Here is a 23997-nt window from a genome sequence, read left to right as displayed (position 1 = left end):
GTGAAAAAAAAGTAAGAGGAAGAGAAGGGAAAAAAAGGTGGAAATGGGTTTAAAAGTGATTTCGGCGGAGAATATATATATATATATATATATATATATATATATATATATATACGCGCACACACACACATATATATAAACGTATTCTCCGTTGAGATATTGCAGCCGCTGCTGTGTCCAGGCCCAGGAGCCTTAGCACTGTGCTGTGATGTCACTCAATACCACTGACATCACTAGGTGTAAACAACATCTCTCCTTTGCTGTGTATGTGACTATGGAGCTGTTTGGTGATGTCGTCTATTATGGCCTTCATAGAAGCAACAGGAGATTGTTGCATCCATCTAGAACCCTCAGAACTACAGTGCTATGATGTCACTCACTTCCACAGGCCTTGCAGAGTGTAAACAACAACAACCCAGCTTTGTTGTGTATGTAACCATAGGGATTTGTGATGTCACCTAGAACCTTCACAGCAGCGACAGCTTTATGAGGAGCATCAGCACTGCTCTGCCTGAGCAGAACCATCACCGCCATAGGTTGTCAAATAACCCGGGTTTAACCCACACAGGTAAGTCCAATGGGGTGCAGGCATGTCCTCTATGCTTACAGCTTCCCGTGGGTGTTGGTTTGATACCGTTTGGGGACAGCCAAGGAGGCATCTGCAGGCAACAAAGGTAGGTGTGTGCTTGTGTGTGTGTTTCCTATGCAGATCCTAAGCCCAGTGTCACATGCAAGTAGGAGGAGTAAGAAGGGTTCCTGGCAAATCCGGGTTATGGATTGCATTTAAAAAGGCCCCGTGGGAGTGCAATGGGCCCCTGTCTTGCTGCTTAGCAATAATGGTATGGGTTTAGGTTCTGCTGTGTGTACTGGTGGTTGACTGCCCCCCAGCCCAGAGTGTGCATGGAAAATTGTCTGGCAGCCTCCCTGACAGCAAGCAGTGATAGTGCCCATGAAGGGGACCTTGTTGGGCCCGCCCCTTTCACGGTTATCGCTTCTCGGCCTTTTGGCTAAGATCAAGTGTAGTATCTGTTCTTATCAGTTTAATATCTGATACGTCCCCTATCTGGGGACCATATATTAAATGGATTTTTGAGAACGGGGGCCGATTTCGAAGCTTGCTTCCGTCGCCCTATGCATTGACCCGATATGGCAGTATCTTCGGGTACAGTGCACCACCCCCTTACAGGGTTAAAAAGAAAGATTCCTACTTTCATTGCTACCTGCTTGCTGGCTAGCCAGCTAGCCAGCCCTGTGGGCCTTGCTGCTGCTGCTGCTGCAGCCAAAAAACAAAAGGTGGTGCTGCTGCTGCTTCTGCTTCTGCTTGTGTCTGGCCGCTGTTGGAGCGTCCAGGCACAGGACTTCTGCTGCTGCTGACTAAATGGCCTCCTTAATTGGATCATTTGAGTAGCCAGCACACCTGTGCAGGTAGGGCATGACATGATAGGCAGCTGCCTTGATAGCGGGTGGGTGCTGAATGTTCCTAATTGACAAAATAAGATTAATGCTTATGAAGAAATATAAAATCTCATCCCTTCCCCAATATCGCGCCACACCCCTACCCCTTAATTCCCTGGTTGAACTTGATGGACATATGTCTTTTTTCGACCGTACTAACTATGTAACTATGTAACATAACATGGGGGGGGGGGGTCTCCTGGCTGTTCACACAGGTGTGTCATTGCTGTACATTGACCATGCATTGCTTCTGTGGTATTGCAAAGGCAAAGACAAATGCTTCCAGCCATCCATTGCACTAATGGATTGGTCATCAGCTGGCTGTCTATGTCCCGCATCAATATAGACCAAAGTACAGAGGGTTAGGCTATGCTATTGTGCACCTACCTGATGCATCAGAAGGTGCGAGGCCCTTGCTAAATTCTGTGCACAGACTTTGAGATCTATGCTTTAGACTGTATCTAAACCTGCTCCAACATGGACTGACATTCTGGCCTACTTTCAGCCGATGCGACTTGTCTGTCGCTGAACAGTCGCTTTTTATGTATTCAGCACCTATGTATAATGTTGTAAAAATGCTCTAGAAGCTAAAGTCGCAGAAATGTCACACATATTTGGCCTGCAACTTTCTGTGCGACAAATTCAGACAGGAAAAATCAGTATAAATCCTTAGAAAATTATCCCCCAGTGTCTCCATCTGCTGGCGGTATTGAATAAGCATTGCTGCACTGATGGGGTATGCATTAGACGAAAAAAAAGAAGAAAAAGAAGAATAATACGCCCAGAAAAGAGGCGAAAAGGAGAAAAACGTAAAAAAACGTGAAAAAAAAGTAAGAGGAAGAGAAGGGAAAAGAAGGTGGAAATGGGTTTAAAAGTGATTTCGGCGGAGAAATATATATATATATATATATATATATATATATATATATATATATATACGCGCACACACACACATATATATAAACGTATTCTCCGTTGAGATATTGCAGCCGCTGCTGTGTCCAGGCCCAGGAGCCTTAGCACTGTGCTGTGATGTCACTCAATACCACTGACATCACTAGGTGTAAACAACATCTCTCCTTTGCTGTGTATGTGACTATGGAGCTGTTTGGTGATGTCGTCTATTATGGCCTTCATAGAAGCAACAGGAGATTGTTGCATCCATCTAGAACCCTCAGAACTACAGTGCTATGATGTCACTCACTTCCACAGGCCTTGCAGAGTGTAAACAACAACAACCCAGCTTTGTTGTGTATGTAACCATAGGGATTTGTGATGTCACCTAGAACCTTCACAGCAGCGACAGCTTTATGAGGAGCATCAGCACTGCTCTGCCTGAGCAGAACCATCACCGCCATAGGTTGTCAAATAACCCGGGTTTAACCCACACAGGTAAGTCCAATGGGGTGCAGGCATGTCCTCTATGCTTACAGCTTCCCGTGGGTGTTGGTTTGATACCGTTTGGGGACAGCCAAGGAGGCATCTGCAGGCAACAAAGGTAGGTGTGTGCTTGTGTGTGTGTTTCCTATGCAGATCCTAAGCCCAGTGTCACATGCAAGTAGGAGGAGTAAGAAGGGTTCCTGGCAAATCCGGGTTATGGATTGCATTTAAAAAGGCCCCGTGGGAGTGCAATGGGCCCCTGTCTTGCTGCTTAGCAATAATGGTATGGGTTTAGGTTCTGCTGTGTGTACTGGTGGTTGACTGCCCCCCAGCCCAGAGTGTGCATGGAAAATTGTCTGGCAGCCTCCCTGACAGCAAGCAGTGATAGTGCCCATGAAGGGGACCTTGTTGGGCCCGCCCCTTTCACGGTTATCGCTTCTCGGCCTTTTGGCTAAGATCAAGTGTAGTATCTGTTCTTATCAGTTTAATATCTGATACGTCCCCTATCTGGGGACCATATATTAAATGGATTTTTGAGAACGGGGGCCGATTTCGAAGCTTGCTTCCGTCGCCCTATGCATTGACCCGATATGGCAGTATCTTCGGGTACAGTGCACCACCCCCTTACAGGGTTAAAAAGAAAGATTCCTACTTTCATTGCTACCTGCTTGCTGGCTAGCCAGCTAGCCAGCCCTGTGGGCCTTGCTGCTGCTGCTGCTGCAGCCAAAAAACAAAAGGTGGTGCTGCTGCTGCTTCTGCTTCTGCTTGTGTCTGGCCGCTGTTGGAGCGTCCAGGCACAGGACTTCTGCTGCTGCTGACTAAATGGCCTCCTTAATTGGATCATTTGAGTAGCCAGCACACCTGTGCAGGTAGGGCATGACATGATAGGCAGCTGCCTTGATAGCGGGTGGGTGCTGAATGTTCCTAATTGACAAAATAAGATTAATGCTTATGAAGAAATATAAAATCTCATCCCTTCCCCAATATCGCGCCACACCCCTACCCCTTAATTCCCTGGTTGAACTTGATGGACATATGTCTTTTTTCGACCGTACTAACTATGTAACTATGTAACATAACATGGGGGGGGGGGGGGTCTCCTGGCTGTTCACACAGGTGTGTCATTGCTGTACATTGACCATGCATTGCTTCTGTGGTATTGCAAAGGCAAAGACAAATGCTTCCAGCCATCCATTGCACTAATGGATTGGTCATCAGCTGGCTGTCTATGTCCCGCATCAATATAGACCAAAGTACAGAGGGTTAGGCTATGCTATTGTGCACCTACCTGATGCATCAGAAGGTGCGAGGCCCTTGCTAAATTCTGTGCACAGACTTTGAGATCTATGCTTTAGACTGTATCTAAACCTGCTCCAACATGGACTGACATTCTGGCCTACTTTCAGCCGATGCGACTTGTCTGTCGCTGAACAGTCGCATTTTATGTATTCAGCACCTATGTATAATGTTGTAAAAATGCTCTAGAAGCTAAAGTCGCAGAAATGTCACACATATTTGGCCTGCAACTTTCTGTGCGACAAATTCAGACAGGAAAAATCAGTATAAATCCTTAGAAAATTATCCCCCAGTGTCTCCATCTGCTGGCGGTATTGAATAAGCATTGCTGCACTGATGGGGTATGCATTAGACGAAAAAAAAGAAGAAAAAGAAGAATAATACGCCCAGAAAAGAGGCGAAAAGGAGAAAAACGTAAAAAAACGTGAAAAAAAAGTAAGAGGAAGAGAAGGGAAAAAAGGTGGAAATGGGTTTAAAAGTGATTTCGGCGGAGAAATATATATATATATATATATATATATATATATATATATATACGCGCACACACACACATATATATATAAACGTATTCTCCGTTGAGATATTGCAGCCGCTGCTGTGTCCAGGCCCAGGAGCCTTAGCACTGTGCTGTGATGTCACTCAATACCACTGACATCACTAGGTGTAAACAACATCTCTCCTTTGCTGTGTATGTGACTATGGAGCTGTTTGGTGATGTCGTCTATTATGGCCTTCATAGAAGCAACAGGAGATTGTTGCATCCATCTAGAACCCTCAGAACTACAGTGCTATGATGTCACTCACTTCCACAGGCCTTGCAGAGTGTAAACAACAACAACCCAGCTTTGTTGTGTATGTAACCATAGGGATTTGTGATGTCACCTAGAACCTTCACAGCAGCGACAGCTTTATGAGGAGCATCAGCACTGCTCTGCCTGAGCAGAACCATCACCGCCATAGGTTGTCAAATAACCCGGGTTTAACCCACACAGGTAAGTCCAATGGGGTGCAGGCATGTCCTCTATGCTTACAGCTTCCCGTGGGTGTTGGTTTGATACCGTTTGGGGACAGCCAAGGAGGCATCTGCAGGCAACAAAGGTAGGTGTGTGCTTGTGTGTGTGTTTCCTATGCAGATCCTAAGCCCAGTGTCACATGCAAGTAGGAGGAGTAAGAAGGGTTCCTGGCAAATCCGGGTTATGGATTGCATTTAAAAAGGCCCCGTGGGAGTGCAATGGGCCCCTGTCTTGCTGCTTAGCAATAATGGTATGGGTTTAGGTTCTGCTGTGTGTACTGGTGGTTGACTGCCCCCCAGCCCAGAGTGTGCATGGAAAATTGTCTGGCAGCCTCCCTGACAGCAAGCAGTGATAGTGCCCATGAAGGGGACCTTGTTGGGCCCGCCCCTTTCACGGTTATCGCTTCTCGGCCTTTTGGCTAAGATCAAGTGTAGTATCTGTTCTTATCAGTTTAATATCTGATACGTCCCCTATCTGGGGACCATATATTAAATGGATTTTTGAGAACGGGGGCCGATTTCGAAGCTTGCTTCCGTCGCCCTATGCATTGACCCGATATGGCAGTATCTTCGGGTACAGTGCACCACCCCCTTACAGGGTTAAAAAGAAAGATTCCTACTTTCATTGCTACCTGCTTGCTGGCTAGCCAGCTAGCCAGCCCTGTGGGCCTTGCTGCTGCTGCTGCTGCAGCCAAAAAACAAAAGGTGGTGCTGCTGCTGCTTCTGCTTCTGCTTGTGTCTGGCCGCTGTTGGAGCGTCCAGGCACAGGACTTCTGCTGCTGCTGACTAAATGGCCTCCTTAATTGGATCATTTGAGTAGCCAGCACACCTGTGCAGGTAGGGCATGACATGATAGGCAGCTGCCTTGATAGCGGGTGGGTGCTGAATGTTCCTAATTGACAAAATAAGATTAATGCTTATGAAGAAATATAAAATCTCATCCCTTCCCCAATATCGCGCCACACCCCTACCCCTTAATTCCCTGGTTGAACTTGATGGACATATGTCTTTTTTCGACCGTACTAACTATGTAACTATGTAACATAACATGGGGGGGGGGGGTCTCCTGGCTGTTCACACAGGTGTGTCATTGCTGTACATTGACCATGCATTGCTTCTGTGGTATTGCAAAGACAAATGCTTCCAGCCATCCATTGCACTAATGGATTGGTCATCAGCTGGCTGTCTATGTCCCGCATCAATATAGACCAAAGTACAGAGGGTTAGGCTATGCTATTGTGCACCTACCTGATGCATCAGAAGGTGCGAGGCCCTTGCTAAATTCTGTGCACAGACTTTGAGATCTATGCTTTAGACTGTATCTAAACCTGCTCCAACATGGACTGACATTCTGGCCTACTTTCAGCCGATGCGACTTGTCTGTCGCTGAACAGTCGCTTTTTATGTATTCAGCACCTATGTATAATGTTGTAAAAATGCTCTAGAAGCTAAAGTCGCAGAAATGTCACACATATTTGGCCTGCAACTTTCTGTGCGACAAATTCAGACAGGAAAAATCAGTATAAATCCTTAGAAAATTATCCCCCAGTGTCTCCATCTGCTGGCGGTATTGAATAAGCATTGCTGCACTGATGGGGTATGCATTAGACGAAAAAAAAGAAGAAAAAGAAGAATAATACGCCCAGAAAAGAGGCGAAAAGGAGAAAAACGTAAAAAAACGTGAAAAAAAAGTAAGAGGAAGAGAAGGGAAAAAAAGGTGGAAATGGGTTTAAAAGTGATTTCGGCGGAGAAATATATATATATATATATATATATATATATATATATATACGCGCACACACACACATATATATAAACGTATTCTCCGTTGAGATATTGCAGCCGCTGCTGTGTCCAGGCCCAGGAGCCTTAGCACTGTGCTGTGATGTCACTCAATACCACTGACATCACTAGGTGTAAACAACATCTCTCCTTTGCTGTGTATGTGACTATGGAGCTGTTTGGTGATGTCGTCTATTATGGCCTTCATAGAAGCAACAGGAGATTGTTGCATCCATCTAGAACCCTCAGAACTACAGTGCTATGATGTCACTCACTTCCACAGGCCTTGCAGAGTGTAAACAACAACAACCCAGCTTTGTTGTGTATGTAACCATAGGGATTTGTGATGTCACCTAGAACCTTCACAGCAGCGACAGCTTTATGAGGAGCATCAGCACTGCTCTGCCTGAGCAGAACCATCACCGCCATAGGTTGTCAAATAACCCGGGTTTAACCCACACAGGTAAGTCCAATGGGGTGCAGGCATGTCCTCTATGCTTACAGCTTCCCGTGGGTGTTGGTTTGATACCGTTTGGGGACAGCCAAGGAGGCATCTGCAGGCAACAAAGGTAGGTGTGTGCTTGTGTGTGTGTTTCCTATGCAGATCCTAAGCCCAGTGTCACATGCAAGTAGGAGGAGTAAGAAGGGTTCCTGGCAAATCCGGGTTATGGATTGCATTTAAAAAGGCCCCGTGGGAGTGCAATGGGCCCCTGTCTTGCTGCTTAGCAATAATGGTATGGGTTTAGGTTCTGCTGTGTGTACTGGTGGTTGACTGCCCCCCAGCCCAGAGTGTGCATGGAAAATTGTCTGGCAGCCTCCCTGACAGCAAGCAGTGATAGTGCCCATGAAGGGGACCTTGTTGGGCCCGCCCCTTTCACGGTTATCGCTTCTCGGCCTTTTGGCTAAGATCAAGTGTAGTATCTGTTCTTATCAGTTTAATATCTGATACGTCCCCTATCTGGGGACCATATATTAAATGGATTTTTGAGAACGGGGGCCGATTTCGAAGCTTGCTTCCGTCGCCCTATGCATTGACCCGATATGGCAGTATCTTCGGGTACAGTGCACCACCCCCTTACAGGGTTAAAAAGAAAGATTCCTACTTTCATTGCTACCTGCTTGCTGGCTAGCCAGCTAGCCAGCCCTGTGGGCCTTGCTGCTGCTGCTGCTGCAGCCAAAAAACAAAAGGTGGTGCTGCTGCTGCTTCTGCTTCTGCTTGTGTCTGGCCGCTGTTGGAGCGTCCAGGCACAGGACTTCTGCTGCTGCTGACTAAATGGCCTCCTTAATTGGATCATTTGAGTAGCCAGCACACCTGTGCAGGTAGGGCATGACATGATAGGCAGCTGCCTTGATAGCGGGTGGGTGCTGAATGTTCCTAATTGACAAAATAAGATTAATGCTTATGAAGAAATATAAAATCTCATCCCTTCCCCAATATCGCGCCACACCCCTACCCCTTAATTCCCTGGTTGAACTTGATGGACATATGTCTTTTTTCGACCGTACTAACTATGTAACTATGTAACATAACATGGGGGGGGGGGGTCTCCTGGCTGTTCACACAGGTGTGTCATTGCTGTACATTGACCATGCATTGCTTCTGTGGTATTGCAAAGACAAATGCTTCCAGCCATCCATTGCACTAATGGATTGGTCATCAGCTGGCTGTCTATGTCCCGCATCAATATAGACCAAAGTACAGAGGGTTAGGCTATGCTATTGTGCACCTACCTGATGCATCAGAAGGTGCGAGGCCCTTGCTAAATTCTGTGCACAGACTTTGAGATCTATGCTTTAGACTGTATCTAAACCTGCTCCAACATGGACTGACATTCTGGCCTACTTTCAGCCGATGCGACTTGTCTGTCGCTGAACAGTCGCTTTTTATGTATTCAGCACCTATGTATAATGTTGTAAAAATGCTCTAGAAGCTAAAGTCGCAGAAATGTCACACATATTTGGCCTGCAACTTTCTGTGCGACAAATTCAGACAGGAAAAATCAGTATAAATCCTTAGAAAATTATCCCCCAGTGTCTCCATCTGCTGGCGGTATTGAATAAGCATTGCTGCACTGATGGGGTATGCATTAGACGAAAAAAAAGAAGAAAAAGAAGAATAATACGCCCAGAAAAGAGGCGAAAAGGAGAAAAACGTAAAAAAACGTGAAAAAAAAGTAAGAGGAAGAGAAGGGAAAAAAAGGTGGAAATGGGTTTAAAAGTGATTTCGGCGGAGAAATATATATATATATATATATATATATATATATATATATATATACGCGCACACACACACATATATATAAACGTATTCTCCGTTGAGATATTGCAGCCGCTGCTGTGTCCAGGCCCAGGAGCCTTAGCACTGTGCTGTGATGTCACTCAATACCACTGACATCACTAGGTGTAAACAACATCTCTCCTTTGCTGTGTATGTGACTATGGAGCTGTTTGGTGATGTCGTCTATTATGGCCTTCATAGAAGCAACAGGAGATTGTTGCATCCATCTAGAACCCTCAGAACTACAGTGCTATGATGTCACTCACTTCCACAGGCCTTGCAGAGTGTAAACAACAACAACCCAGCTTTGTTGTGTATGTAACCATAGGGATTTGTGATGTCACCTAGAACCTTCACAGCAGCGACAGCTTTATGAGGAGCATCAGCACTGCTCTGCCTGAGCAGAACCATCACCGCCATAGGTTGTCAAATAACCCGGGTTTAACCCACACAGGTAAGTCCAATGGGGTGCAGGCATGTCCTCTATGCTTACAGCTTCCCGTGGGTGTTGGTTTGATACCGTTTGGGGACAGCCAAGGAGGCATCTGCAGGCAACAAAGGTAGGTGTGTGCTTGTGTGTGTGTTTCCTATGCAGATCCTAAGCCCAGTGTCACATGCAAGTAGGAGGAGTAAGAAGGGTTCCTGGCAAATCCGGGTTATGGATTGCATTTAAAAAGGCCCCGTGGGAGTGCAATGGGCCCCTGTCTTGCTGCTTAGCAATAATGGTATGGGTTTAGGTTCTGCTGTGTGTACTGGTGGTTGACTGCCCCCCAGCCCAGAGTGTGCATGGAAAATTGTCTGGCAGCCTCCCTGACAGCAAGCAGTGATAGTGCCCATGAAGGGGACCTTGTTGGGCCCGCCCCTTTCACGGTTATCGCTTCTCGGCCTTTTGGCTAAGATCAAGTGTAGTATCTGTTCTTATCAGTTTAATATCTGATACGTCCCCTATCTGGGGACCATATATTAAATGGATTTTTGAGAACGGGGGCCGATTTCGAAGCTTGCTTCCGTCGCCCTATGCATTGACCCGATATGGCAGTATCTTCGGGTACAGTGCACCACCCCCTTACAGGGTTAAAAAGAAAGATTCCTACTTTCATTGCTACCTGCTTGCTGGCTAGCCAGCTAGCCAGCCCTGTGGGCCTTGCTGCTGCTGCTGCTGCAGCCAAAAAACAAAAGGTGGTGCTGCTGCTGCTTCTGCTTCTGCTTGTGTCTGGCCGCTGTTGGAGCGTCCAGGCACAGGACTTCTGCTGCTGCTGACTAAATGGCCTCCTTAATTGGATCATTTGAGTAGCCAGCACACCTGTGCAGGTAGGGCATGACATGATAGGCAGCTGCCTTGATAGCGGGTGGGTGCTGAATGTTCCTAATTGACAAAATAAGATTAATGCTTATGAAGAAATATAAAATCTCATCCCTTCCCCAATATCGCGCCACACCCCTACCCCTTAATTCCCTGGTTGAACTTGATGGACATATGTCTTTTTTCGACCGTACTAACTATGTAACTATGTAACATAACATGGGGGGGGGGGGGTCTCCTGGCTGTTCACACAGGTGTGTCATTGCTGTACATTGACCATGCATTGCTTCTGTGGTATTGCAAAGGCAAAGACAAATGCTTCCAGCCATCCATTGCACTAATGGATTGGTCATCAGCTGGCTGTCTATGTCCCGCATCAATATAGACCAAAGTACAGAGGGTTAGGCTATGCTATTGTGCACCTACCTGATGCATCAGAAGGTGCGAGGCCCTTGCTAAATTCTGTGCACAGACTTTGAGATCTATGCTTTAGACTGTATCTAAACCTGCTCCAACATGGACTGACATTCTGGCCTACTTTCAGCCGATGCGACTTGTCTGTCGCTGAACAGTCGCATTTTATGTATTCAGCACCTATGTATAATGTTGTAAAAATGCTCTAGAAGCTAAAGTCGCAGAAATGTCACACATATTTGGCCTGCAACTTTCTGTGCGACAAATTCAGACAGGAAAAATCAGTATAAATCCTTAGAAAATTATCCCCCAGTGTCTCCATCTGCTGGCGGTATTGAATAAGCATTGCTGCACTGATGGGGTATGCATTAGACGAAAAAAAAGAAGAAAAAGAAGAATAATACGCCCAGAAAAGAGGCGAAAAGGAGAAAAACGTAAAAAAACGTGAAAAAAAAGTAAGAGGAAGAGAAGGGAAAAAAGGTGGAAATGGGTTTAAAAGTGATTTCGGCGGAGAAATATATATATATATATATATATATATATATATATATACGCGCACACACACACATATATATATAAACGTATTCTCCGTTGAGATATTGCAGCCGCTGCTGTGTCCAGGCCCAGGAGCCTTAGCACTGTGCTGTGATGTCACTCAATACCACTGACATCACTAGGTGTAAACAACATCTCTCCTTTGCTGTGTATGTGACTATGGAGCTGTTTGGTGATGTCGTCTATTATGGCCTTCATAGAAGCAACAGGAGATTGTTGCATCCATCTAGAACCCTCAGAACTACAGTGCTATGATGTCACTCACTTCCACAGGCCTTGCAGAGTGTAAACAACAACAACCCAGCTTTGTTGTGTATGTAACCATAGGGATTTGTGATGTCACCTAGAACCTTCACAGCAGCGACAGCTTTATGAGGAGCATCAGCACTGCTCTGCCTGAGCAGAACCATCACCGCCATAGGTTGTCAAATAACCCGGGTTTAACCCACACAGGTAAGTCCAATGGGGTGCAGGCATGTCCTCTATGCTTACAGCTTCCCGTGGGTGTTGGTTTGATACCGTTTGGGGACAGCCAAGGAGGCATCTGCAGGCAACAAAGGTAGGTGTGTGCTTGTGTGTGTGTTTCCTATGCAGATCCTAAGCCCAGTGTCACATGCAAGTAGGAGGAGTAAGAAGGGTTCCTGGCAAATCCGGGTTATGGATTGCATTTAAAAAGGCCCCGTGGGAGTGCAATGGGCCCCTGTCTTGCTGCTTAGCAATAATGGTATGGGTTTAGGTTCTGCTGTGTGTACTGGTGGTTGACTGCCCCCCAGCCCAGAGTGTGCATGGAAAATTGTCTGGCAGCCTCCCTGACAGCAAGCAGTGATAGTGCCCATGAAGGGGACCTTGTTGGGCCCGCCCCTTTCACGGTTATCGCTTCTCGGCCTTTTGGCTAAGATCAAGTGTAGTATCTGTTCTTATCAGTTTAATATCTGATACGTCCCCTATCTGGGGACCATATATTAAATGGATTTTTGAGAACGGGGGCCGATTTCGAAGCTTGCTTCCGTCGCCCTATGCATTGACCCGATATGGCAGTATCTTCGGGTACAGTGCACCACCCCCTTACAGGGTTAAAAAGAAAGATTCCTACTTTCATTGCTACCTGCTTGCTGGCTAGCCAGCTAGCCAGCCCTGTGGGCCTTGCTGCTGCTGCTGCTGCAGCCAAAAAACAAAAGGTGGTGCTGCTGCTGCTTCTGCTTCTGCTTGTGTCTGGCCGCTGTTGGAGCGTCCAGGCACAGGACTTCTGCTGCTGCTGACTAAATGGCCTCCTTAATTGGATCATTTGAGTAGCCAGCACACCTGTGCAGGTAGGGCATGACATGATAGGCAGCTGCCTTGATAGCGGGTGGGTGCTGAATGTTCCTAATTGACAAAATAAGATTAATGCTTATGAAGAAATATAAAATCTCATCCCTTCCCCAATATCGCGCCACACCCCTACCCCTTAATTCCCTGGTTGAACTTGATGGACATATGTCTTTTTTCGACCGTACTAACTATGTAACTATGTAACATAACATGGGGGGGGGGGGTCTCCTGGCTGTTCACACAGGTGTGTCATTGCTGTACATTGACCATGCATTGCTTCTGTGGTATTGCAAAGACAAATGCTTCCAGCCATCCATTGCACTAATGGATTGGTCATCAGCTGGCTGTCTATGTCCCGCATCAATATAGACCAAAGTACAGAGGGTTAGGCTATGCTATTGTGCACCTACCTGATGCATCAGAAGGTGCGAGGCCCTTGCTAAATTCTGTGCACAGACTTTGAGATCTATGCTTTAGACTGTATCTAAACCTGCTCCAACATGGACTGACATTCTGGCCTACTTTCAGCCGATGCGACTTGTCTGTCGCTGAACAGTCGCTTTTTATGTATTCAGCACCTATGTATAATGTTGTAAAAATGCTCTAGAAGCTAAAGTCGCAGAAATGTCACACATATTTGGCCTGCAACTTTCTGTGCGACAAATTCAGACAGGAAAAATCAGTATAAATCCTTAGAAAATTATCCCCCAGTGTCTCCATCTGCTGGCGGTATTGAATAAGCATTGCTGCACTGATGGGGTATGCATTAGACGAAAAAAAAGAAGAAAAAGAAGAATAATACGCCCAGAAAAGAGGCGAAAAGGAGAAAAACGTAAAAAAACGTGAAAAAAAAGTAAGAGGAAGAGAAGGGAAAAAAAGGTGGAAATGGGTTTAAAAGTGATTTCGGCGGAGAAATATATATATATATATATATATATATATATATATATATATACGCGCACACACACACATATATATATAACGTATTCTCCGTTGAGATATTGCAGCCGCTGCTGTGTCCAGGCCCAGGAGCCTTAGCACTGTGCTGTGATGTCACTCAATACCACTGACATCACTAGGTGTAAACAACATCTCTCCTTTGCTGTGTATGTGACTATGGAGCTGTTTGGTGATGTCGTCTATTATGGCCTTCATAGAAGCAACAGGAGATTGTTGCATCCATCTAGAACCCTCAGAACTACAGTGCTATGATGTCACTCACTTCCACAGGCCTTGCAGAGTGTAAACAACAACAACCCAGCTTTGTTGTGTATGTAACCATAGGGATTTGTGATGTCACCTAGAACCTTCACAGCAGCGACAGCTTTATGAGGAGCATCAGCACTGCTCTGCCTGAGCAGAACCATCACCGCCATAGGTTGTCAAATAACCCGGGTTTAACCCACACAGGTAAGTCCAATGGGGTGCAGGCATGTCCTCTATGCTTACAGCTTCCCGTGGGTGTTGGTTTGATACCGTTTGGGGACAGCCAAGGAGGCATCTGCAGGCAACAAAGGTAGGTGTGTGCTTGTGTGTGTGTTTCCTATGCAGATCCTAAGCCCAGTGTCACATGCAAGTAGGAGGAGTAAGAAGGGTTCCTGGCAAATCCGGGTTATGGATTGCATTTAAAAAGGCCCCGTGGGAGTGCAATGGGCCCCTGTCTTGCTGCTTAGCAATAATGGTATGGGTTTAGGTTCTGCTGTGTGTACTGGTGGTTGACTGCCCCCCAGCCCAGAGTGTGCATGGAAAATTGTCTGGCAGCCTCCCTGACAGCAAGCAGTGATAGTGCCCATGAAGGGGACCTTGTTGGGCCCGCCCCTTTCACGGTTATCGCTTCTCGGCCTTTTGGCTAAGATCAAGTGTAGTATCTGTTCTTATCAGTTTAATATCTGATACGTCCCCTATCTGGGGACCATATATTAAATGGATTTTTGAGAACGGGGGCCGATTTCGAAGCTTGCTTCCGTCGCCCTATGCATTGACCCGATATGGCAGTATCTTCGGGTACAGTGCACCACCCCCTTACAGGGTTAAAAAGAAAGATTCCTACTTTCATTGCTACCTGCTTGCTGGCTAGCCAGCTAGCCAGCGGGCCTTGCTGCTGCTGCTGCTGCAGCCAAAAAACAAAAGGTGGTGCTGCTGCTGCTTCTGCTTCTGCTTGTGTCTGGCCGCTGTTGGAGCGTCCAGGCACAGGACTTCTGCTGCTGCTGACTAAATGGCCTCCTTAATTGGATCATTTGAGTAGCCAGCACACCTGTGCAGGTAGGGCATGACATGATAGGCAGCTGCCTTGATAGCGGGTGGGTGCTGAATGTTCCTAATTGACAAAATAAGATTAATGCTTATGAAGAAATATAAAATCTCATCCCTTCCCCAATATCGCGCCACACCCCTACCCCTTAATTCCCTGGTTGAACTTGATGGACATATGTCTTTTTTCGACCGTACTAACTATGTAACTATGTAACATAACATGGGGGGGGGGGGTCTCCTGGCTGTTCACACAGGTGTGTCATTGCTGTACATTGACCATGCATTGCTTCTGTGGTATTGCAAAGGCAAAGACAAATGCTTCCAGCCATCCATTGCACTAATGGATTGGTCATCAGCTGGCTGTCTATGTCCCGCATCAATATAGACCAAAGTACAGAGGGTTAGGCTATGCTATTGTGCACCTACCTGATGCATCAGAAGGTGCGAGGCCCTTGCTAAATTCTGTGCACAGACTTTGAGATCTATGCTTTAGACTGTATCTAAACCTGCTCCAACATGGACTGACATTCTGGCCTACTTTCAGCCGATGCGACTTGTCTGTCGCTGAACAGTCGCTTTTTATGTATTCAGCACCTATGTATAATGTTGTAAAAATGCTCTAGAAGCTAAAGTCGCAGAAATGTCACACATATTTGGCCTGCAACTTTCTGTGCGACAAATTCAGACAGGAAAAATCAGTATAAATCCTTAGAAAATTATCCCCCAGTGTCTCCATCTGCTGGCGGTATTGAATAAGCATTGCTGCACTGATGGGGTATGCATTAGACGAAAAAAAAGAAGAAAAAGAAGAATAATACGCCCAGAAAAGAGGCGAAAAGGAGAAAAACGTAAAAAAACGTGAAAAAAAAGTAAGAGGAAGAGAAGGGAAAAAAGGTGGAAATGGGTTTAAAAGTGATTTCGGCGGAGAAATATATATATATATATATATATATATATATATATATATATACGCGCACACACACACATATATATATAAACGTATTCTCCGTTGAGATATTGCAGCCGCTGCTGTGTCCAGGCCCAGGAGCCTTAGCACTGTGCTGTGATGTCACTCAATACCACTGACATCACTAGGTGTAAACAACATCTCTCCTTTGCTGTGTATGTGACTATGGAGCTGTTTGGTGATGTCGTCTATTATGGCCTTCATAGAAGCAACAGGAGATTGTTGCATCCATCTAGAACCCTCAGAACTACAGTGCTATGATGTCACTCACTTCCACAGGCCTTGCAGAGTGTAAACAACAACAACCCAGCTTTGTTGTGTATGTAACCATAGGGATTTGTGATGTCACCTAGAACCTTCACAGCAGCGACAGCTTTATGAGGAGCATCAGCACTGCTCTGCCTGAGCAGAACCATCACCGCCATAGGTTGTCAAATAACCCGGGTTTAACCCACACAGGTAAGTCCAATGGGGTGCAGGCATGTCCTCTATGCTTACAGCTTCCCGTGGGTGTTGGTTTGATACCGTTTGGGGACAGCCAAGGAGGCATCTGCAGGCAACAAAGGTAGGTGTGTGCTTGTGTGTGTGTTTCCTATGCAGATCCTAAGCCCAGTGTCACATGCAAGTAGGAGGAGTAAGAAGGGTTCCTGGCAAATCCGGGTTATGGATTGCATTTAAAAAGGCCCCGTGGGAGTGCAATGGGCCCCTGTCTTGCTGCTTAGCAATAATGGTATGGGTTTAGGTTCTGCTGTGTGTACTGGTGGTTGACTGCCCCCCAGCCCAGAGTGTGCATGGAAAATTGTCTGGCAGCCTCCCTGACAGCAAGCAGTGATAGTGCCCATGAAGGGGACCTTGTTGGGCCCGCCCCTTTCACGGTTATCGCTTCTCGGCCTTTTGGCTAAGATCAAGTGTAGTATCTGTTCTTATCAGTTTAATATCTGATACGTCCCCTATCTGGGGACCATATATTAAATGGATTTTTGAGAACGGGGGCCGATTTCGAAGCTTGCTTCCGTCGCGCCTATGCATTGACCCGATATGGCAGTATCTTCGGGTACAGTGCACCACCCCCTTACAGGGTTAAAAAGAAAGATTCCTACTTTCATTGCTACCTGCTTGCTGGCTAGCCAGCTAGCCAGCCCTGTGGGCCTTGCTGCTGCTGCAGCCAAAAAACAAAAGGTGGTGCTGCTGCTGCTTCTGCTTCTGCTTGTGTCTGGCCGCTGTTGGAGCGTCCAGGCACAGGACTTCTGCTGCTGCTGACTAAATGGCCTCCTTAATTGGATCATTTGAGTAGCCAGCACACCTGTGCAGGTAGGGCATGACATGATAGGCAGCTGCCTTGATAGCGGGTGGGTGCTGAATGTTCCTAATTGACAAAATAAGATTAATGCTTATGAAGAAATATAAAATCTCATCCCTTCCCCAATATCGCGCCACACCCCTACCCCTTAATTCCCTGGTTGAACTTGATGGACATATGTCTTTTTTCGACCGTACTAACTATGTAACTATGTAACATAACATGGGGGGGGGGGGGTCTCCTGGCTGTTCACACAGGTGTGTCATTGCTGTACATTGACCATGCATTGCTTCTGTGGTATTGCAAAGGCAAAGACAAATGCTTCCAGCCATCCATTGCACTAATGGATTGGTCATCAGCTGGCTGTCTATGTCCCGCATCAATATAGACCAAAGTACAGAGGGTTAGGCTATGCTATTGTGCACCTACCTGATGCATCAGAAGGTGCGAGGCCCTTGCTAAATTCTGTGCACAGACTTTGAGATCTATGCTTTAGACTGTATCTAAACCTGCTCCAACATGGACTGACATTCTGGCCTACTTTCAGCCGATGCGACTTGTCTGTCGCTGAACAGTCGCTTTTTATGTATTCAGCACCTATGTATAATGTTGTAAAAATGCTCTAGAAGCTAAAGTCGCAGAAATGTCACACATATTTGGCCTGCAACTTTCTGTGCGACAAATTCAGACAGGAAAAATCAGTATAAATCCTTAGAAAATTATCCCCCAGTGTCTCCATCTGCTGGCGCATTGCTGCACTGATGGGGGTATGCATTAGACGAAAAAAAAGAAGAAAAAGAAGAAGAATACGCCCAGAAAAGAGGCGAAAAGGAGAAAAACGTAAAAAAACGTGAAAAAAAAGTAAGAGGAAGAGAAGGGAAAAAAAGGTGGAAATGGGTTTAAAAGTGATTTCGGCGGAGAAATATATATATATATATATATATATACGCGCACACACACATATATATATAAACGTATTCTCCGTTGAGATATTGCAGCCGCTGCTGTGTCCAGGCCCAGGAGCCTTAGCACTGTGCTGTGATGTCACTCAATACCACTGACATCACTAGGTGTAAACAACATCTCTCCTTTGCTGTGTATGTGACTATGGAGCTGTTTGGTGATGTCGTCTATTATGGCCTTCATAGAAGCAACAGGAGATTGTTGCATCCATCTAGAACCCTCAGAACTACAGTGCTATGATGTCACTCACTTCCACAGGCCTTGCAGAGTGTAAACAACAACAACCCAGCTTTGTTGTGTATGTAACCATAGGGATTTGTGATGTCACCTAGAACCTTCACAGCAGCGACAGCTTTATGAGGAGCATCAGCACTGCTCTGCCTGAGCAGAACCATCACCGCCATAGGTTGTCAAATAACCCGGGTTTAACCCACACAGGTAAGTCCAATGGGGTGCAGGCATGTCCTCTATGCTTACAGCTTCCCGTGGGTGTTGGTTTGATACCGTTTGGGGACAGCCAAGGAGGCATCTGCAGGCAACAAAGGTAGGTGTGTGCTTGTGTGTGTGTTTCCTATGCAGATCCTAAGCCCAGTGTCACATGCAAGTAGGAGGAGTAAGAAGGGTTCCTGGCAAATCCGGGTTATGGATTGCATTTAAAAAGGCCCCGTGGGAGTGCAATGGGCCCCTGTCTTGCTGCTTAGCAATAATGGTATGGGTTTAGGTTCTGCTGTGTGTACTGGTGGTTGACTGCCCCCCAGCCCAGAGTGTGCATGGAAAATTGTCTGGCAGCCTCCCTGACAGCAAGCAGTGATAGTGCCCATGAAGGGGACCTTGTTGGGGCCCGCCCCTTTCACGGTTATCGCTTCTCGGCCTTTTGGCTAAGATCAAGTGTAGTATCTGTTCTTATCAGTTTAATATCTGATACGTCCCCTATCTGGGGACCATATATTAAATGGATTTTTGAGAACGGGGGCCGATTTCGAAGCTTGCTTCCGTCGCCCTATGCATTGACCCGATATGGCAGTATCTTCGGGTACAGTGCACCACCCCCTTACAGGGTTAAAAAGAAAGATTCCTACTTTCATTGCTACCTGCTTGCTGGCTAGCCAGCTAGCCAGCCCTGTGGGCCTTGCTGCTGCTGCTGCTGCAGCCAAAAAACAAAAGGTGGTGCTGCTGCTGCTTCTGCTTCTGCTTGTGTCTGGCCGCTGTTGGAGCGTCCAGGCACAGGACTTCTGCTGCTGCTGACTAAATGGCCTCCTTAATTGGATCATTTGAGTAGCCAGCACACCTGTGCAGGTAGGGCATGACATGATAGGCAGCTGCCTTGATAGCGGGTGGGTGCTGAATGTTCCTAATTGACAAAATAAGATTAATGCTTATGAAGAAATATAAAATCTCATCCCTTCCCCAATATCGCGCCACAACCCCTACCCCTTAATTCCCTGGTTGAACTTGATGGACATATGTCTTTTTTTCGACCGTACTAACTATGTAACTATGTAACATAACATGGGGGGGGGGGGGTCTCCTGGCTGTTCACAACAGGTGTGTCATTGCTGTACATTGACCATTGCATTGCTTCTGTGGTATTGCAAAGACAAATGCTTCCAGCCATCCATTGCACTAATGGATTGGTCATCAGCTGGCTGTCTATGTCCCGCATCAATATAGACCAAAGTACAGAGGGTTAGGCTATGCTATTGTGCACCTACCTGATGCATCAGAAGGTGCGAGGCCCCTTGCTAAATTCTGTGCACAGACTTTGAGATCTATGCTTTAGACTGTATCTAAACCTGCTCCAACATGGACTGACATTCTGGCCTACTTTCAGCCGATGCGACTTGTCCTGTCGCTGAACAGTCGCTTTTTATGTATTCAGCACCTATGTATAATGTTGTAAAAATGCTCTAGAAGCTAAAGTCGCAGAAATGTCACACATATTTGGCCTGCAACTTTCTGTGCGACAAATTCAGACAGGGAAAAATCAGTATAAATCCTTAGAAAAATTATCCCCCAGTGTCTCCATCTGCTGGCGGTATTGAATAAGCATTGCTGCACTGATGGGGTATGCATTAGACGAAAAAAAAGAAGAAAAAGAAGAATAATACGCCCAGAAAAGAGGCGAAAAGGAGAAAAACGTAAAAAAACGTGAAAAAAAAGTAAGAGGAAGAGAAGGGAAAAAAAGGTGGAAATGGGTTTAAAAGTGATTTCGGCGGAGAAATATATATATATATATATATATATATATATATATATATATATATATACGCGCACACACACACATATATATAAACGTATTCTCCGTTGAGATATTGCAGCCGCTGCTGTGTCCAGGCCCAGGAGCCTTAGCACTGTGCTGTGATGTCACTCAATACCACTGACATCACTAGGTGTAAACAACATCTCTCCTTTGCTGTGTATGTGACTATGGAGCTGTTTGGTGATGTCGTCTATTATGGCCTTCATAGAAGCAACAGGAGATTGTTGCATCCATCTAGAACCCTCAGAACTACAGTGCTATGATGTCACTCACTTCCACAGGCCTTGCAGAGTGTAAACAACAACAACCCAGCTTTGTTGTGTATGTAACCATAGGGATTTGTGATGTCACCTAGAACCTTCACAGCAGCGACAGCTTTATGAGGAGCATCAGCACTGCTCTGCCTGAGCAGAACCATCACCGCCATAGGTTGTCAAATAACCCGGGTTTAACCCACACAGGTAAGTCCAATGGGGTGCAGGCATGTCCTCTATGCTTACAGCTTCCCGTGGGTGTTGGTTTGATACCGTTTGGGGACAGCCAAGGAGGCATCTGCAGGCAACAAAGGTAGGTGTGTGCTTGTGTGTGTGTTTCCTATGCAGATCCTAAGCCCAGTGTCACATGCAAGTAGGAGGAGTAAGAAGGGTTCCTGGCAAATCCGGGTTATGGATTGCATTTAAAAAGGCCCCGTGGGAGTGCAATGGGCCCCTGTCTTGCTGCTTAGCAATAATGGTATGGGTTTAGGTTCTGCTGTGTGTACTGGTGGTTGACTGCCCCCCAGCCCAGAGTGTGCATGGAAAATTGTCTGGCAGCCTCCCTGACAGCAAGCAGTGATAGTGCCCATGAAGGGGACCTTGTTGGGCCCGCCCCTTTCACGGTTATCGCTTCTCGGCCTTTTGGCTAAGATCAAGTGTAGTATCTGTTCTTATCAGTTTAATATCTGATACGTCCCCTATCTGGGGACCATATATTAAATGGATTTTTGAGAACGGGGGCCGATTTCGAAGCTTGCTTCCGTCGCCCTATGCATTGACCCGATATGGCAGTATCTTCGGGTACAGTGCACCACCCCCTTACAGGGTTAAAAAGAAAGATTCCTACTTTCATTGCTACCTGCTTGCTGGCTAGCCAGCTAGCCAGCCCTGTGGGCCTTGCTGCTGCTGCTGCTGCAGCCAAAAAACAAAACTGCTGCTTCTGCTTCTGCTTGTGTCTGGCCGCTGTTGGAGCGTCCAGGCACAGGACTTCTGCTGCTGCTGACTAAATGGCCTCCTTAATTGGATCATTTGAGTAGCCAGCACACCTGTGCAGGTAGGGCATGACATGATAGGCAGCTGCCTTGATAGCGGGTGGGTGCTGAATGTTCCTAATTGACAAAATAAGATTAATGCTTATGAAGAAATATAAAATCTCATCCCTTCCCCAATATCGCGCCACACCCCTACCCCTTAATTCCCTGGTTGAACTTGATGGACATATGTCTTTTTTCGACCGTACTAACTATGTAACTATGTAACATAACATGGGGGGGGGGGGTCTCCTGGCTGTTCACACAGGTGTGTCATTGCTGTACATTGACCATGCATTGCTTCTGTGGTATTGCAAAGACAAATGCTTCCAGCCATCCATTGCACTAATGGATTGGTCATCAGCTGGCTGTCTATGTCCCGCATCAATATAGACCAAAGTACAGAGGGTTAGGCTATGCTATTGTGCACCTACCTGATGCATCAGAAGGTGCGAGGCCCTTGCTAAATTCTGTGCACAGACTTTGAGATCTATGCTTTAGACTGTATCTAAACCTGCTCCAACATGGACTGACATTCTGGCCTACTTTCAGCCGATGCGACTTGTCTGTCGCTGAACAGTCGCTTTTTATGTATTCAGCACCTATGTATAATGTTGTAAAAATGCTCTAGAAGCTAAAGTCGCAGAAATGTCACACATATTTGGCCTGCAACTTTCTGTGCGACAAATTCAGACAGGAAAAATCAGTATAAATCCTTAGAAAATTATCCCCCAGTGTCTCCATCTGCTGGCGGTATTGAATAAGCATTGCTGCACTGATGGGGTATGCATTAGACGAAAAAAAAGAAGAAAAAGAAGAATAATACGCCCAGAAAAGAGGCGAAAAGGAGAAAAACGTAAAAAAACGTGAAAAAAAAGTAAGAGGAAGAGAAGGGAAAAAAAGGTGGAAATGGGTTTAAAAGTGATTTCGGCGGAGAATATATATATATATATATATATATATATATATATATATACGCGCACACACACACATATATATAAACGTATTCTCCGTTGAGATATTGCAGCCGCTGCTGTGTCCAGGCCCAGGAGCCTTAGCACTGTGCTGTGATGTCACTCAATACCACTGACATCACTAGGTGTAAACAACATCTCTCCTTTGCTGTGTATGTGACTATGGAGCTGTTTGGTGATGTCGTCTATTATGGCCTTCATAGAAGCAACAGGAGATTGTTGCATCCATCTAGAACCCTCAGAACTACAGTGCTATGATGTCACTCACTTCCACAGGCCTTGCAGAGTGTAAACAACAACAACCCAGCTTTGTTGTGTATGTAACCATAGGGATTTGTGATGTCACCTAGAACCTTCACAGCAGCGACAGCTTTATGAGGAGCATCAGCACTGCTCTGCCTGAGCAGAACCATCACCGCCATAGGTTGTCAAATAACCCGGGTTTAACCCACACAGGTAAGTCCAATGGGGTGCAGGCATGTCCTCTATGCTTACAGCTTCCCGTGGGTGTTGGTTTGATACCGTTTGGGGACAGCCAAGGAGGCATCTGCAGGCAACAAAGGTAGGTGTGTGCTTGTGTGTGTGTTTCCTATGCAGATCCTAAGCCCAGTGTCACATGCAAGTAGGAGGAGTAAGAAGGGTTCCTGGCAAATCCGGGTTATGGATTGCATTTAAAAAGGCCCCGTGGGAGTGCAATGGGCCCCTGTCTTGCTGCTTAGCAATAATGGTATGGGTTTAGGTTCTGCTGTGTGTACTGGTGGTTGACTGCCCCCCAGCCCAGAGTGTGCATGGAAAATTGTCTGGCAGCCTCCCTGACAGCAAGCAGTGATAGTGCCCATGAAGGGGACCTTGTTGGGCCCGCCCCTTTCACGGTTATCGCTTCTCGGCCTTTTGGCTAAGATCAAGTGTAGTATCTGTTCTTATCAGTTTAATATCTGATACGTCCCCTATCTGGGGACCATATATTAAATGGATTTTTGAGAACGGGGGCCGATTTCGAAGCTTGCTTCCGTCGCCCTATGCATTGACCCGATATGGCAGTATCTTCGGGTACAGTGCACCACCCCCTTACAGGGTTAAAAAGAAAGATTCCTACTTTCATTGCTACCTGCTTGCTGGCTAGCCAGCTAGCCAGCCCTGTGGGCCTTGCTGCTGCTGCTGCTGCAGCCAAAAAACAAAAGGTGGTGCTGCTGCTGCTTCTGCTTCTGC

General features: G+C 46.2%; 11 non-coding genes across 11 annotated transcripts; all 11 read left to right on the top strand.

Moving 5' to 3' along the window:
• Positions 1–987: 987 nt before the first annotated feature.
• Positions 988–1178, top strand: LOC130298636 (U2 spliceosomal RNA). Its single transcript, XR_008849964.1, has one exon. It is a non-coding gene; the product is annotated as a U2 spliceosomal RNA (small nuclear RNA).
• A 2088-nt stretch (positions 1179–3266) lies between these two features.
• Positions 3267–3457, top strand: LOC130298635 (U2 spliceosomal RNA). The gene has a single exon (XR_008849963.1). It is a non-coding gene; the product is annotated as a U2 spliceosomal RNA (small nuclear RNA).
• Positions 3458–5542: 2085 nt separating this feature from the next.
• LOC130298633 (U2 spliceosomal RNA) lies at positions 5543–5733 on the top strand. Its single transcript, XR_008849962.1, has one exon. It is a non-coding gene; the product is annotated as a U2 spliceosomal RNA (small nuclear RNA).
• A 2074-nt stretch (positions 5734–7807) lies between these two features.
• Positions 7808–7998, top strand: LOC130298632 (U2 spliceosomal RNA). The gene has a single exon (XR_008849961.1). It is a non-coding gene; the product is annotated as a U2 spliceosomal RNA (small nuclear RNA).
• A 2078-nt stretch (positions 7999–10076) lies between these two features.
• LOC130298631 (U2 spliceosomal RNA) lies at positions 10077–10267 on the top strand. Its single transcript, XR_008849960.1, has one exon. It is a non-coding gene; the product is annotated as a U2 spliceosomal RNA (small nuclear RNA).
• Positions 10268–12347: 2080 nt separating this feature from the next.
• Positions 12348–12538, top strand: LOC130298630 (U2 spliceosomal RNA). The gene has a single exon (XR_008849959.1). It is a non-coding gene; the product is annotated as a U2 spliceosomal RNA (small nuclear RNA).
• A 2077-nt stretch (positions 12539–14615) lies between these two features.
• Positions 14616–14806, top strand: LOC130298629 (U2 spliceosomal RNA). Its single transcript, XR_008849958.1, has one exon. It is a non-coding gene; the product is annotated as a U2 spliceosomal RNA (small nuclear RNA).
• Positions 14807–16884: 2078 nt separating this feature from the next.
• On the top strand, positions 16885–17076 carry LOC130298586 (U2 spliceosomal RNA). The gene has a single exon (XR_008849916.1). It is a non-coding gene; the product is annotated as a U2 spliceosomal RNA (small nuclear RNA).
• Positions 17077–19127: 2051 nt separating this feature from the next.
• On the top strand, positions 19128–19318 carry LOC130298628 (U2 spliceosomal RNA). The gene has a single exon (XR_008849957.1). It is a non-coding gene; the product is annotated as a U2 spliceosomal RNA (small nuclear RNA).
• A 2091-nt stretch (positions 19319–21409) lies between these two features.
• Positions 21410–21600, top strand: LOC130298627 (U2 spliceosomal RNA). The gene has a single exon (XR_008849956.1). It is a non-coding gene; the product is annotated as a U2 spliceosomal RNA (small nuclear RNA).
• A 2063-nt stretch (positions 21601–23663) lies between these two features.
• On the top strand, positions 23664–23854 carry LOC130298626 (U2 spliceosomal RNA). The gene has a single exon (XR_008849955.1). It is a non-coding gene; the product is annotated as a U2 spliceosomal RNA (small nuclear RNA).
• Positions 23855–23997: the final 143 nt, after the last annotated feature.

The sequence above is a fragment of the Hyla sarda genome, unplaced genomic scaffold (assembly GCF_029499605.1).
Source record: "Hyla sarda isolate aHylSar1 unplaced genomic scaffold, aHylSar1.hap1 scaffold_1008, whole genome shotgun sequence".
NCBI classification, from domain to species: domain Eukaryota; kingdom Metazoa; phylum Chordata; class Amphibia; order Anura; family Hylidae; genus Hyla; species Hyla sarda.
Note: the sequence above shows the minus strand (reverse complement) of the source record. Positions and strands in the feature narration are given on the sequence as shown.